At 47.9% G+C, this 15,181-nt stretch overlaps 1 protein-coding gene and 2 long non-coding RNA genes across 8 annotated transcripts in view; 2 read left to right on the top strand and 1 right to left on the bottom strand.

Annotated features, from left to right (window-relative positions):
• Window positions 1-12,574, bottom strand: part of Sin3a (SIN3 transcription regulator family member A) — a 57,682-nt gene extending 45,108 nt beyond the window's left edge. For 2 of the 6 annotated variants that reach the window (XM_021208146.2, XM_029543785.1), the window contains exons 1-2: window positions 8,168-8,417; window positions 3,396-3,503 (exon numbers count right to left, since the gene is read on the bottom strand). The gene's annotated coding sequence lies outside the window, so the exon portion shown is untranslated. Of the gene's footprint in view, window positions 1-3,395; window positions 3,504-8,167; window positions 8,418-12,522 lie in introns of those variants that run through there. The other 4 variants (XM_021208145.2, XM_029543787.1, XM_029543786.1 and 1 more) reach the window with 3 other exon arrangements.
• LOC115064836 lies at window positions 8,700-9,591 on the top strand. The gene is made up of 2 exons (XR_003844667.1): window positions 8,700-8,840; window positions 8,955-9,591. It is a non-coding gene; the product is annotated as an uncharacterized LOC115064836 (long non-coding RNA).
• A 45-nt stretch (window positions 12,575-12,619) lies between the features above and the next one.
• The window catches only part of LOC110327744, a 15,040-nt gene continuing 12,478 nt past the window's right edge, over window positions 12,620-15,181 (top strand). The window contains exon 1 of the long non-coding RNA XR_002380844.2: window positions 12,620-12,960. This is a non-coding gene — a long non-coding RNA (uncharacterized LOC110327744). The remainder of the gene's footprint in view (window positions 12,961-15,181) is intronic.

Genomic DNA, 15,181 nt, shown 5'->3' with positions numbered 1-15,181 from the left:
AAAAAAAAAAAAAAAAAAAAAAAAAAAAAAAAAAACAGAAACAAAAACAAAACAACAACAACAAAAAACACTGAAAAGATGGTATTCAAAGCCTACATTTTTTTCTTAACTATGCTCCTTTGCCAATTTCCTACCTCCAACTAGTCACTTTCCTTTTAGTAATAGAGTCACTCCTTTACTTCCAGCCTTTAGCATCCTTCATCCAGACAGCAGATAATACTTTCCAAGCATCTCTCCTACTCTATTCTCTATACTGCTTTCAAAATACACCTCAAGGGCTGGCAAGATGGCTCAGTGGGAAAGACACTGACTGCTCTTCCAAAGGTCATGAGTTCAAATCCCAGCAACCATATGGTGGTTCACAACCACCCGTCATGAAATCTGACACCCTCTCTGGTGCATCTGAAGTCAGCTATGTGCACTTATTTACAGTAATAAATAAATCTTTGGGCCAGAGTGAGCAGGGACTGAGCAAGCAGAGTTGACTGGTGCAAGCGGGGTTGACCAGAGCAAGCAGAGGTCCTTAAAATTCAATTCTCAGCAACCACATGAAGGCACACAACCATCTGTACAGTTACAGTGTACTCACATACATAAAATAAATAAATCTTTAAACACACACACCCCTCAAATGTAAACCTCATCGACCACTTCTCAATAGTTTAAATTCAACCTGTGGACTTAGATGCCTTGGCTTGGTGGGGAAGAGCACTGGCTGCCCTTCTAAGGAACCAGGGCTCAATTCCCAGCATGCACATTGGTAGCTCACTACCAGTCTGTCACCCTCCTCCAAGGGCATCATGGCTCAAGGATGAGGGTTACAAGAACTTTGGTACTAAGTTCTTACCTTCCACCCGGCTAAGACAGGGTTTTGCTCCTTCCGCTAAAGCTAGCTGGTTCATGAGCTTCCAGGAGACTGTCCTGTCTCCACCTCCTGTCTTATGGAATTCTCGGACTAAAAATGCACAATACTATACTCTGCTTTTCACTTGGACTGAACTCAGGTTGTCAGGTCTGTATGAGAAAGAGCTTTACTTGCTAAGCCATCTCACTGGCTTAGAAGCACTTAAAAGATAAAGAGTTTAAGTCAGTTGGTGAAGGTGCAGGCCTATAATCCCAGCACTTAGGAGGCAGAGCTCTTTAACTTTTGAGGCCAGCCTGAGCCGTACAAAGAAACCCTGTCTCAAAAGATCAAAAACAAAAGTATAGTTTATTTTGTTGTCAGGTATTCTATGAAAACTTAAAATGTGCCCACTCTTTAACTTACCCACCCCACTTCTAGGTCTCTGACCTACACTCCTGCCAAGTCTATCTAACTGCTGCAGCAGACTATGAGACGCTGAGTGCTAGGCACTGGCTAACTGAGCTACATCCATATTGTGGGAAACTGAACAACTATTACAAATATCAGTGCTCTTCGCCAACTGAAAACATGCTAAGTGAAATAGGTCATACAATATGTACACTGTGACCTCACGTATGATAAACACATACCATTCACTTAGTACTTGTACAATCTATGTCAAGTACTTGTGTTGAGTATACTGTAATCTCACAGAAATAAATCAAGAAATTAGACTTCAGGGGCTGGAGAAATGGCTTGGTAATTTTAAAGTGCATACTGTTCTTGCAGAGCGACCTGAGTTCAGTTCCTATCAACCATTCAGGCAACTCACAAGCATCTGTAACTCTAATTCCACGGAATCCAAACTGTTCAGGCCTCCCCGAGCTCCTGTACTCATGTGAGGGTGTGCACAAGCGCACACACACGGACACAGACACACAAAAAAGCCTCACAAGAGCTAGAGAGGGCTCAGCAGGTAAGAGGACTTGCTATTACAAGGAGGGCGCAGCACAAGAAAACCTGATTTCCAGGTGATGCTATCCTTCCATCAGTAATACTGCAAGATACCTAAGGACACTCAGCAGCTTAGACTAAGTCCATGACTATCTAGTGTCTGTCCTGGAGTGCTGCCTTCCAAATAAATGCAATGTACCTCCTTCATCTCCTACAAATAAAGTTGATTCTTAAGACACTAAACACTCAACAATGTGTGGTAAAATCATACATCTACTTGCCTTTTCTGACAAGAATGTGAAATTCCTAGGAACAAAGACTGTTGTCCATCAGCCCAGAGTTATTTAAGCAGGAAGTCAATTAATGGGTATTGTCTTAATGAACTCTCAGAAGTCAAGTTTGAACCTCTTTTTTTAAGATGTATATATTTAGAGGCAGGCGGATTTCTGAGTTCGAGGCCAGCCTGGTCTACAGAGTGAGTTCCAGGACAGCCACAGGCCACACAGAGAAACCCTGTCTCGGAAAAAAAAAAAAAAAAGAAAGAAAAAAAAAAGTGTATTTATTTTAGCAGGACAGTGGTACATGCCTTTAATCCCAGCACTCTGAAAGCAGAGACAGGTGGATCTCTGAGTTTGAGGCCAGGTTAATCTAGAGAGATCTCGTTCCAGCATATCCAAGGCTACAAAGAGAAATCCTGTCTAAAAAAACAAACAAAACAAAAAAGATGTATTTATTTTTGGGTGCATGTCTACCTATGAACCACTTTTGTACTTGGATACCTCTAGACCAGAACAGGGTTTTGGATCATCAGCAACTCGAATTACAGATGGATGTATGCCACCACAAATGCTAAAAATTGAACCTAAGTCTTCTGGAAGAGCTGCCAGTGCTCTTAACTGAGACATCTCTACACCTATCTCTCCATCTCCCAATCTTTTTTTCTCAAAGCCAAAAGCTTTGATACAGATAGCTCCTCAAAATAAACACAATTACTGCAATTCCACCTCTGAATAATGATTCAAAAACTAAAAGCAAGGACTTGAACAAATTTATATACCATGATCCCAGAGAATTATCCATAAGCACAAAGTAGGGCTGGAGAGATGTCTCAGTGATTAAGCACACTTGATCTTTCAGAAGGACCAGGGTTCTTAGCATATACATGGAGGTTCACAACAGTTTGTAACTCTAGTCCCAAAGAACCTTTTTGGGCACTGAGCAGGCACATAATACAAACACATACATACAGGTAAAACATACATAGAAAATGAGAATAGACAAATTCACAATGCAGAAAAAAATGCCAACTGAAAGGTAAATAATTGTGGTATATATGTATTTATGGGAGAGAAATTCTGACATATACTACAATATCAGTTAACTGGGAGGACAAAACTAGGTAAAAGACATCACAGTCCAGGCCAGCCTGGTCCCCAGAGTAAGTTACAGGGCAGCCAGGATGACACCACATCAAGTGGTTTATAACCATCTTCACCAGAACTCCAAAGGATCAATCCAACGTGTCTGGTGGTCTCCAAGGGCATCTGCATCCACATGAATAATCAAAATAGAAATTTATCTTAAAAAAGAGACTTACTGTTTCATGTGTGTAAAGGTTCAACTGTGGGAGATGAATGAGTTCTGAAGAAGGATGGTGGCGAAGGCTGCACGAGGACGTGAGTGTACTTAATGCCACCGAACTGAACTAAAAAAGATGAGAAACTTTAAATCATAATGGTACACTTTATGTCTTGTATATTTTATTTTAGTTTTTACTATTTATATTGGGGGAACCGGGTATATGTGACAGAAGCCTACTTAGAGCAGTTTTCTCCTTCTACCATGTGAGTCTTAGAGATCAAACTCAAGGCTTGGCAACATGTGTTTTTTACCTGCTCAGCCAACTTTCTAGCCCACAATTTGTTTCTTTATAAGTTAGGATTTCTCTCATGTTTTCCTAGGCTGGCCTCAAACTCACTATGTAGTTAAAAATGACCTTCAACTTACCTCCGAACAGGCTTGTTCCCCACACCTGGTCTTACCAGGTTGTGGAGGCTAAGCCCAAGGATGTAGGCATACCAACCAGGCAAGCACTCGGAAAGCTTTGATTAAAATGTACACATATAGTACATATTACATGCATGCGCACGTGCGCATGCACACACACATTATACACTACTCCATAAACCAGAGATAGCTTTACACAGCTGAGGACACTGGAGGCCGACTAATCACCTGTGTAGACGAAGCCTCTATGTGTTACTTCCCTCAGTCACTCATTCTGTGTTCTTGAGGCAGGATCTTGTGATGCCCAGGTTGAGTTAAACTCCCTAAGTAGCCAAGGACTGCCTGAACATTTATCTTCCTGTATCTAGTTCCAAGTGCTGGGATTACAGCTATATTACTCTATATGTGTATGATGTATCTATGTGGGCACTCATACAAAAGTCTACCTCTGATCCCCTCCAGGGATCAAACTCTGCTCTTCAAGCTCTAGGATCAAGTGCTGTGCCCATGGAGCCACTCTGCTGTCCCTATTTAGTCTATATTTGTGTATATGCAAGCCAGCTCAACCTCAGCCATCACTCCAAAAGTTCATTTTTCAAACAAGTTCCTTTAATGCCTGGGGGTTGGCCCAAGTGGGCTAGCATTAGGGATTCCCTCTACAATCTACGGCTCCCAGTGTTAGTTCAGGCCCAGGCTACCACACACTTAGATTTCAAGCATATCCCAGGAACAGGACAAGTCTTCTTGCTTCAGCGGCATTTTTACTGACAGGTATTTCCCCAGCCCCTCACCTTGTTGTCTTTAAATATTTAGTTATGATTGTTAGGAAGGTTGCACAGATGTGATAGTCATAGGACCACGCTCAGGAGTTAGTTGTCTCCTTCCACAGTGGATTCCTGGGATCTAACTTAGCCTTAAGAGTTTGCATGGCGGGTGTCTTTACCCACTGAAGAAGCTACCTTGTGAGCCACCTTCACTTGTAAAGCATGCATTTCTAAACGGAGATGTAACCCTAGCTGAGGCCAAGACAAAACTATCACCGAGTTCTAGGCAGGCTGCACTTCAGAGCAAGTGCAAGTAAATGAGTGGCCCATTTCACCAATCCACAACTCAAAGCCGCCACAAAACTTCAAAAGTTACATGGATGTATACCACACTCACAGACATCCATACATACATGCACATACAATTAAACACATTAGCGAATGAGCAGTGCCTGGCAATACCTGGTGCAGAGTCCAAGTTCAATAAATATAAACCCTTATTACAAAAGGGAAGCTATTATTTGAAAAAGCAAGCACTAACTTTTTAAAAGAACACTCAAAAAATATAGTTTAACATACTTTTAGTTGGGGGAAAACACTATACTAGATTACTGAAGGTTGTGAGCACACCTCTGAACTCTGAGTGAAGCCTCCTGACTACAGCTGCCCTGGGCACCCTTTCAGGATACTGGCTGCACTGGCAAGATGGCTATGCTTCGCCAGTTATCTTGTCAAATACCAATCTCAAGTCTTAAAAAAAAAAGAAAAAACTTCTTTATGCAAAAGACTTAAGGCCAGAATTAAGTATTAACAGTGTATTTTTCAAAGCTATATTTCTGTTATTTTTCACTGTATGTATGGCTGTGGGGGTGTCCACCTGTGTCTGTGTCCTAGAGGCCAGAGGTGTCTGTACTTGGAGCCTGAGATACAGGTTGACATGGGTACTGAAAACTGAACTCAGGTTTTCTTAGAGAGTAATACTCACTCTTCACCACTTAGTCTGTTCAGCCTCCTAAATGCTAGTATGCAAAAATAAAAAACATATACTGATGTATAGCAGAAAAAAAAGCAAAAACAAAGAACAAACATAACTAGGTTCTTGAAATTGTAAAGCCTAGGACTTGTGACTCCAGCACACAATCTTATTATACACATTCTATAAACATAAGAATTATGCTCAGCAGTGGTGGCACATGCCTTTAATCCTAGTGTTTGGGGGGCAGAGGCAAGCAGGTCTCTTAGTCTGAGTCCAGCCTAGACTACAGGGTGAACTCCAGGACACCCAGGGCTAAACTTTGTTTCAAAAACAAAACAAGAAAAAAAAAAAAAAAAGGTATGAATTAAGTCATCTGATTTTCCAAACTGTACTTCAATTGGTAGAATTAACTATGGGTTGGTCAAATTTTCCTCAAAGCCAAAGTATTCTCTACTACCGTTCTAAGTGTATTACAACTGTAGTACATCCAAGTTCTGATCTTTGGGGCTCCACCACCTCCATTCTGTTACCATTGCTGTTGTCACTTCTTTAGCTGAAAAGTGAATATTTAACCTCTCCATTAAGTACAGCACAGGGCACAGTTTTCAGCCTCTACTGAACAAAGGACAAATCCAGAATTTAGCTTCAGAAATTACACATGACTATGAAGTTAGAGAGATGGCTCAGTGCAGACTGCTCATGCAAAAGGACCTAAGTTGGGTTCCATGTCAGGTGGCTCATAACCACCTGTTATCTTCACCTACAGGAGATCTAACATCCTATTCTGGTCTTACACATACACATACACACACACTTTAATATAAATCTTTTTTTTTTTTTTTTTTTTTGGTTTTTCAAGACAGGATTTCTCTGTATAGCCCTGACTATCCTGGAACTCACTTGGTAGACCAGGCTGGCCTCGAACTCAGAAATCCACCTGCCTCTGCCTCCCGAGTGCTGGGATTAAAGGCCTGTGCCACCAGGCCCGGCAATATAAATCTTTTTAAAAAGCAGTTTACACATACTCATTGAGACATCAATACATAAATTAATGATTCAATGTTTACTTTTCATGAAAAGTTCTCCAGTAAGATCATCTAACAACTTCCCATCTAATATGGTTCCATGTGCAGTAAATCAACAACGGCCAAAGTAACTCTCTAACACAGACTGATAAGCTATGCTACATACACATAGGTTTCATACAGTTCAACCTACTTAGTATCTAAAAAGAGCACATGAAGCTTTAAGGACTAGAAGTTACATAAAACCAAAAGAGAACACAAAATTCTAAGTTACCTTTCTGAAACTAAGCTTATGTAACAAAACCTTCTGTAGGTGAAATCAGTCAAGAAATCAGAGTGTTTTACTTAAACAGAGTGAAATCCTGACTTTGAAAAAGAATTCAGCCCTGGGGTGAAGCAATGCTTATGTGCCTTAAATAAACTCCATCACACACAATCATATTTAAATATCATCTTTGTCAAAGACCAGTATTAAGAGTAAGAAGTAAATTCAATACTTTCTCTAGAAATAAAATCTCAGCTTTGTAAGGAACTCAAAAGGCAAACTGAGTTTAAAGTCCTAAGGTACCAAAAATGGTAGCAATTTTTAGAAATCAACCCACCACCCCATGGGTGCGAAGCTCAGTCCTGTAAAGGTGCAGTAGTTGAACATCAAGGGAACTCCAGGGAAGGTTGGCGCCCTCCACAATTCCAGTCCCAGATCACTCTGCCCCTCCCCCACTGGCCACTGTGGGGGAAGCAAGGGCACAGCACTAGCCCCACCCCACCGCAGACACTCCAGAGAGGACGCTGAGTATCTCGTCCCAATAATTACAACGAAGAGGAGCAGCTGACCACGCTTCTACTCTCCCTAGCTGTTAAGGCGCCATCCACGATACGTGAAGCAAAGTAGAGACTACAGCTACGGGCCACGATGCCCCAAGCAGAATGGATGGAGAAGCCACAGCCTAAAGTCGGGACACCTCAACCGTACCAAGTCTTCAAAGGGCCCTCCCACCCACAGGGATGCTGGGCGGAGCAGACAGGGATCACGGAGCCCTGACCCCCCGCCAGACGCCACAGCGGGCTTTCCCCGGCTCCTCTTCACTGCTAAGGAGGCGGAAATCCCGGCGGGGGCGGGGCGGGAGGGGCGTGGCATCACAGCCCCGGACGCGCCTTCCGGCCAACCGGATCCCGCTAAGGCGGGGGAACACAGGCTTCACGCCCCCTCGCCACCGCGCCCTGAAAGCCACACGCCAGGACCCTCTTCCCATCCCGCACGCCCCGCGGACCCAAAGCAGTACAGCCAGTGGTCCCGCCCAGAAGGGAGAAGGGGCGGGGCCACAGCCGCGGGCCTTTAGCGCGAGCCTGTCCCGCCCCTTTCTCCACCACCGCACGCGCGCCGGCCCCGCCTCTGATCGGCGGGACTAGGACCCGCCCCTCCGTGCGCACCGGGACTACGCTCTCCTCCCCCTCCCGCACTGAGTGCGGCTCCGCTCCGCCCCCCACAGCCACGCACGGGAAGCCGAGGTCAGCCCCCCCGAAAAACACACGCCCTCCAGTCCCGGGTTACCCGCCACCCAGCTGCTGGGCGGACCGCGGCGCGGCGTGCTCTCACCGCAAAAGCTCCAGCCACTCAGCCTGCGCGTCGCTCCCGGCGTGAGCCTCGGACCCAGCACGGAGGCCCCGGAACGGCGCGGGCACAGGCCCGCAAGAGCGGACTGGCAACCTCCTTTGCGCCCACGAAGCGGTCACAGGCCTGGGTGCCCAGACTGGGAAGGAGGGAGGGAGGGAGGGAAACTCTAAGGGGGGAAGGGGAGGGGGGAAGATGGAGAAACCGTCTCTGCCGCCTCTACCGCCGCGGCCGCTTCTCTGTTACCCGGGAAATCCCGCCCACTCTCCCGGCCCGCCCCGCCGAGGGAAGGCTTAACCTCGCTCCGCCACGGGATCTATTACCCATCCGTCAATGGTTTAGCCAATCACTGTGCCGCAAAGACCTGCTCCCGCCCTCTTCCCTCGCTGGGAGGGGAGAGCGAGCCGCTCACCTTCTCCACGCCCCTATTGGCGGGGAGCGTCCCTAACTCAACCCCGCCTATTGGAGACTGACTGCCGAATCCCTCCTCCAGGCTCCAATACTATTGGAGGAAGAAGAGTACCTCGTCACATCTCATTGGAGAGTCTCGCATATCCCTCCCCATACCGCCCCAGCCACAGGCCTAACAAATCGGCTCCCGCCTCCGCCGGTCCCCGCATTGGAAGACTACCTTCGCTTCTCTCATAGCCCCAGGAAGGTAAGTAACCAATGTGGGGCAAAAATGTCCTTAAGTGAGGCAGACTCCACCCACTACACTGCTGGGCCAGGCCCCGCCCCCAATGATCTGATTGGACTATCTTGGCGCCGGTAGGAGCCGCCATTGGACACGGCGCCGGTCCAGGAAGGAGACCATTCCGCCCTGCGCGAGGATGCTGAACCTTAGCAGTCCTTTTGTGGAATGTTTACACTGGAGACTGAACCTCAGCGTTCCAAGGCCGGGACCGGAGATGGCGGGCAGCTCAGCGGTCAAAACCCGAGGCTTGAGATTTGAAAAGGAAAAGGCAGTAGTATTACCGCCGTGGAGGATTAACCAAAACAATGACAGAAAGCCTTGTCCTTCCTACCCACTTATTTTTACACTTTCACGGTCTTCTAAAAACAGCCATCTGGAGCACTCAGCAGCTACTTTCAGCAAGCCGACTCCAAAATTAAGGTCTAGAGCTCTAATCTGATCCAAAAGCCCAGATATTAGTAGCCGGTCACTAGGGCTGACGGCATACTGTGACACTGGGACAACCAGAATCTGCAGCCCTCAGGGGGCGGAGATAACCCAGAGGAGGCCTTTAAATGTCACAGCCTGGGCAAGCCTCCGGAAGGCGGAGCATGAGGGGGAAATGTATACTCTATTGGTTGGGTAGATCCAGGGACATTTTAAACTGGAGGAAGAGAGGCTGAAAACCTCACACAGACCACTGTATAAATAAACCTTGAGTGTGCACTTACGTTCAGAGAATGGGTAAAAATTCCAGATTGTGTGAAGGATAGGGTCTTAAGAATGACTGTTCAAAGGGAAGGGCTGTAATCGCAAATATTCGCGATAGGGCAGGAATAGTGTGTGAATTTAGGAACCCTAAGGCCAGCCCTTCAAAAAAAGGGGGGGGATTACCCCTTAACAGAGTGGGTTAATGGTGGTCTCTAAGCCTTCTGGGTAAGTAACAATGCCTGAACATAAAAAGTGCTTTGAGGTACCTAGTTCTTTTATTTATTCACTAGTAAGGCGTGGGCCCGATGCCGACCTTGCTTTGGGGAGGCTTTCGCTGTGCCATGAGAGGTTAGGTGGGATTAGTCTTACCGCATTCTAGAGCAAAAGGCGCGGGGGGGGGGCCCTCCCTAGAGTCCGGTGTCCCCAAGAGATACGACACCGGGGAACCGTTTCGTAAATCCAATACTGTCCTCCTGTAATCCTGCGGAGACTGCCATAAACAAGTGTTGGCAACAGGTGGGTCTAACTCGTAGGATGGCTTCACGGCGAGAGGCCATAGTAAAGAGTTGTGAACTCCAAGAGTGGCCGACAGGTGGGAGCAGCCACACCGGTAGCCAAGCCAAGCCCTGTTCCAGGACAGTGCTCTAAAATAAGAAAAACTGGCCAAACAGTTCCAGGCTGAAGTAGCACTCCCAAACTGACAGATGCCTATCCTTAACTAAACTACCCACCCACCAGGCTGGGTACCTACCATACAACGTACAGCACTCCCACCACGGCATCACTGAACACCCCCCGAATTCTTGCTAGAAATGGGCCTCACGGACTTCCCTTGACTGTAGAGACCGAGGTATCGTAGATCTTGCCTAAGGTTCCATCACTAGATTATGATAATCTTAGATTCCGCCGACTAAGGATCACGATTGCCTTGCACAAGGAATTAAGGATGCAGCCAATGTCCAAGCTTTCTCAAACTTAAATTTAAGGAAGTCAAGGGGCACGGAGAAAAACAGCAAAAGTTGATCGGGCTGGAGGGTAGAACTCATTCCCTCCCCTCTGTGTAGCAGCCCTGGAGCTATGTTTTCTGAAGTAACAGCGCAATTGTCGGGCTTCACCTCGAGGGCTAACCGATCCCTAGACTCGGAGAATCTTTGTGTGCCTCCAAGGCTTTCCCCGCCCCCCTAACTAAGGGCGCGGAGCCTGAGACTTCCGGGCGGGAGGGAAGTTGCAGGGAGCTAGAAGGGCCTCAACCATGTGCTGAGCGCGCTCACGAGAAAGGGGGGGCAGGGAGCAGGAGAACGTCTCCTCCTAGCTTGTCCCAGAAGGGGAAGGCCTATCCAGTTCGCCAATCAGAAACAGGGGCGGGGGCTTGTACCGCACGTAAGCCCCAGGAATCCTCCCTCCGCCCTTCGAAGAAAAAAAATTTTAGCAACTTAAACTCCAGTCCAACCTCCCGATAGGCGGAGCTCTAGAGAATATCATCCAATGCATACACGAGAAGGGAAAGAGGGACTCGAATCCAACCAGTGAAAGACAAGAGAAGGAGGAGCCTCTGAAGAGCCCGAAGTGGGTGGAAGAGGAAATGTCCCCGCCCCTCTCGGGTCCCCTCCAGGCCGGTTGCACAAGCTCACTGCAGGAGATAGTAAACAGTCTTAGCCAGGCAATGGAGGCAGAGATGGCCGCGCGTTTCGAGGACTGGACCTGCGCCTGCCCTCCCCGCTTGCACCGCCACTGCACGCAGTTTGCTCCGGCGCCCCGCCTCTCGGCCGGCAGCCGCCATCCGGCTGACAGGCGCGCCCCTCCCCGCCCGCTGATGCATTTCCTTTTCCCTATTCCAAGCGTGGAGTCTGTTTTCCCAGTTTCCGACCTTCACTGCCCCTTTCAGGCCACCCCCTCGTGAGCGCGCGCGCGCACAAGGCTGCCCCCACCCCGTACGCGGCCCTGTGGCACGCAGCGGCACCTCGCGGAAGAGGGAGCCCCGGCAGCACACACACACTACTCAGGGAGGGGGAGCAGGCGCCGCCGTGAGGTGGGCGGGGAAGGAGGCAGCTCCATGTTTGCGAGGGGATCAGCTGGGGCCGCGAATTGAATCTGCCGAGTTCCTAGAGCTTTTCTACACTCAGCAAGCGCTCCACGCCGGATCGCAGCCTAGCCGGTTCTGGCGCCGAGTACTTGCTAAATTGCCGTGCTCGACACACCGGCGGCTCCCAGGCTACTGGCTGGAACCTCTCCCGCCCCCAGTCTCCTCCGGCAAATACAGCCATTGCCCCCGCCCCCAGAGTCCTTAACAACCGCGGGCCCACGGTGCCCGCGCCTCCCCAGAGCGCGCCCAGGACCCCTCCAAGTTTGCCGGCAGAAACAAACGCTCAGGGCGGCCGCTGCACTCGCCCAGCTGATTAGCGGAGAAAGATCGCGGAGCCCGGCTTGCTCTTAAACTCCAGCGGTCGACCAACTCCGGACATCGTGAGCTCGGTGGGCCCGACTGACCAGGCTGCGGCCGCCGCCCCCTGCCGAGGCCGCTCGCAGCAACCAGGGCCCGCTTCTCTCTTTTTCTTCTTTATAATATTTTTTAAAATATTTTTAAAGCATTACAAGAGCAGTTGGTCTTCTGCCGGCCCATTCCCCAATGAGCTGCCTAGACCTATCGAAACCGACTGCTTGGTAAAATAAATTGGGCGGCGCGGCCGGCGCAAGGGCAACCCAGGCCGGGCCAGCCCCCTCCCCACCGCTCCGGCCGGGCTTGGAAACACACTACGAGCGGGCGGCGCCAAGCGCTCTCCTTCCTGGCCTGCCCCTAGCCTACCTCGGCCGCGGGACTCCGAGCCTCCTCGTAGCTCTGTCTTGGGGACCGCGGCACCCACACAGACTTTGTGTAGCCAAAGCAAGAGGCCAAAGAACTAGACCCCCAAAATACCGAAATTGGGGAGACCAAATTAAAAGCAGCTGTTTAACATACCTCCGGAACCAGGCGAGGAGTCCTGAATGAGAGGGAACGCCCCCCACTATCTATTGGCTTTCCTGCGTATACGTCAGTCCCTCTGGGTCCGCCTCCTCTCTCTCCCCGCCCCTTCCCCTTCATTGATCGCCCCTTGCCTGCACAGAAATAAAAATAAATTATTAAAATATCCACGAGTAAGAGTCGCCTCCAAAGCAGAGGCTCTTACATCTCCCACACCGAGTTTTTCGAGGACTTCGGACTTAGGCCTTTTGGGATTTGGAGTTCCGCAGGGTGGAAGCTAAAGGAGGTGCATCTTAACTACTTCCTTCACACACACAACCCATTTGGAGCTGGGTCGGGAGAAACTTGTAACAGTCTGTGGCCCGACCACTTGGACGCATCATATCTCAGAAGCTAAACAAAGTCCGGCCTGGTTAGCATTTGGTTGGATTAGAGGTAAGTAGCGATTGGCTGCAACGTCTAGACTTTCCTGGCTGTTACAGTTCAACGTGTGCCCAGTCTACATTGTTAGGTGCCTTTCAGCCATGAATTCCGAAAACCTGGAAAACTGGCACTTGTCTGAGTCGCTATGGGGTGTGAACCAGGTATTTCACTCTGTCTGCTATCTAGTGCAATTTTAAACTGGCTGGAATATTCACGATACCCTCCAAACACTCAGATGGTTGCTGCAGGAAGTAAGGCAAAGCCTTTCCCCACCCTGTCTGTCTCTCTCCCTCTCTCCCCTCCCCCCATATTCATATTCTCTGTCTGTCTCTCTGTCTCTGTCTCTGTCTCTGTCTCCCCAAGTAGTTCCACAGTCATTTCAACATGAGTAATTCCGTTTAGCTGGACTGGTGAGTTTACAGGCAATAAAGGTGCATCTTGGATTGGGGGATAGATTGGGGAAAGCAATGGCAAATTTTCCCCCTATTCATCACCTAATCCAGAAAAGTCTCCTCACTTTGAGCGGCCCTCAGATGAAGCTCTTAACTGCCTCATTTGCTGTTTATCAGTAACATTTGTTAAAAAGTGCTGAGCAGAGAGCACATGGTTTGAGCAAGAAACTGGTTTTTTGTCACGTCCTTTTGCTTGTTTTGTTTTGGAGACAGGATGTCATGTAGCCCAGACTGATCTCAAACTCCTAGCAGATGACATTTTCTCCTACTTCAACCTCCCCAAGAACTTGGATTCTAGCTGTGCATGGCCATATCAGTTTTACGTGGTTCTGGAAATCAGACCCAGTACTTCATACATGCTAGGCAAGCACTCTTCCCATTTAGTTACAGCTCAGCCCCAAGAACCACTTGTTTTGGAGGTCATTGAAGAAAGGGAGTTAGTTTGGGTATCAGGTAGGATATGAACAGGAAAGGACTCTCTGGCAGCTGAATGACTGTGCCAACAACCTAGTTACTTATAAGAACTTTACAATGCTTGATACGGTGATCTCATCATTTGGGAGACAAAGGGAATAAGACCTGAGTCTAAAGCCAGCCTAGGCTACATAGTGGATCTCATCTCATTTAAAGAGAGTATGCTTGAGACTAATCCCAAGGAAGAGGAGGCAGCTGGCTCAATGGAGATAACAGAAGAGGTAGCCAGTGGCCTTCTGTGGTTACTGGATGAAAGACGGTCGGCATAGCCAGTGTTGTGCTCAGGTAAATCTCTTCCTAGTTCAGGGCTTCCATTCCCAGAAAAATGAGGGCGAGCATGGTATACAGAGAAGGGGTCCTTAAAGATAGTGTTAGGATCCTTTCTGAATGGAGTCCATGTGGAAAGCTGTCACTGAGGGAGACAGGACAGGTGTCTGAATGTCAGAACTAGAATGTCTGAGGTAGCTGGAAAGAACTGTGTAGTGGGAAAGGCCAGATGAGGAACAGTGGGTTCAGTAGGAGGCCTAACAGAGCCATGAAAGTCAGTGTTCATCCTCTCTAGAATGAGGATCAACTTTTAGCTGAAGGCATAAATAGATACTGCTTTAATGAGGTGAGGCACAGTGGTACTACAGAGAGAACACTAGTCAGAAATGCTGAGCCCCATTTATGTTGGCTCCCATTTAGTCCATCCTCATCTGTGTCTCAGCCTTCTCTAAGGATAATAATTCTTTCCCTGTTATGAGGTCAATACAATTATTACCTTGTAAAGTTTCTTAATCTCAGTGGAGTCCAGAAGCCTAGGCATTTGACTATTATCTTAAACAGCAAGTGGCACATGCTGTAGATAAAGTTACTTATTTTGTGTGCACATATGAGCATGAATGCACACATACATGCATATGTGTACCTGTGTATGCACCCATAGAGTATTGTGTGCACCAGTGTATATTTGAAGGATGTCAAGTGTCCTGCTACCAACCCCTGCCTTGTTCCCTTGAGACAAGATCTTTCCTGAATCTGGAGCTAAGCTGTTGTTCAGTAAATTCCATTGATCCTACTGCCTCCCCACCTGCTACTCCCCAGCTCTTGGGTTACAGGCATGTATGTAAAAAAACCATACTGGTTTTTTTTTTTTTTTTTTTTTTTTTTTGGTTTTTCGAGACAGGGTTTCTCTGTATAGTCCTGGCTGTCCTTGAACTCACTTTGTAGACTGCGCTATGTCTCCACCCTCGTTATGGAGAAAGATAAGGCTGATACTTAGACTTTTCTGAACACTCTTTAGATTGAGATCTTAAGGACAACCA

This window comes from Mus pahari, chromosome 10 (genome assembly GCF_900095145.1).
Source record: "Mus pahari chromosome 10, PAHARI_EIJ_v1.1, whole genome shotgun sequence".
In the NCBI taxonomy this organism is placed as follows: Eukaryota; Metazoa; Chordata; class Mammalia; order Rodentia; family Muridae; genus Mus; species Mus pahari.
Note: the sequence above shows the minus strand (reverse complement) of the source record. Positions and strands in the feature narration are given on the sequence as shown.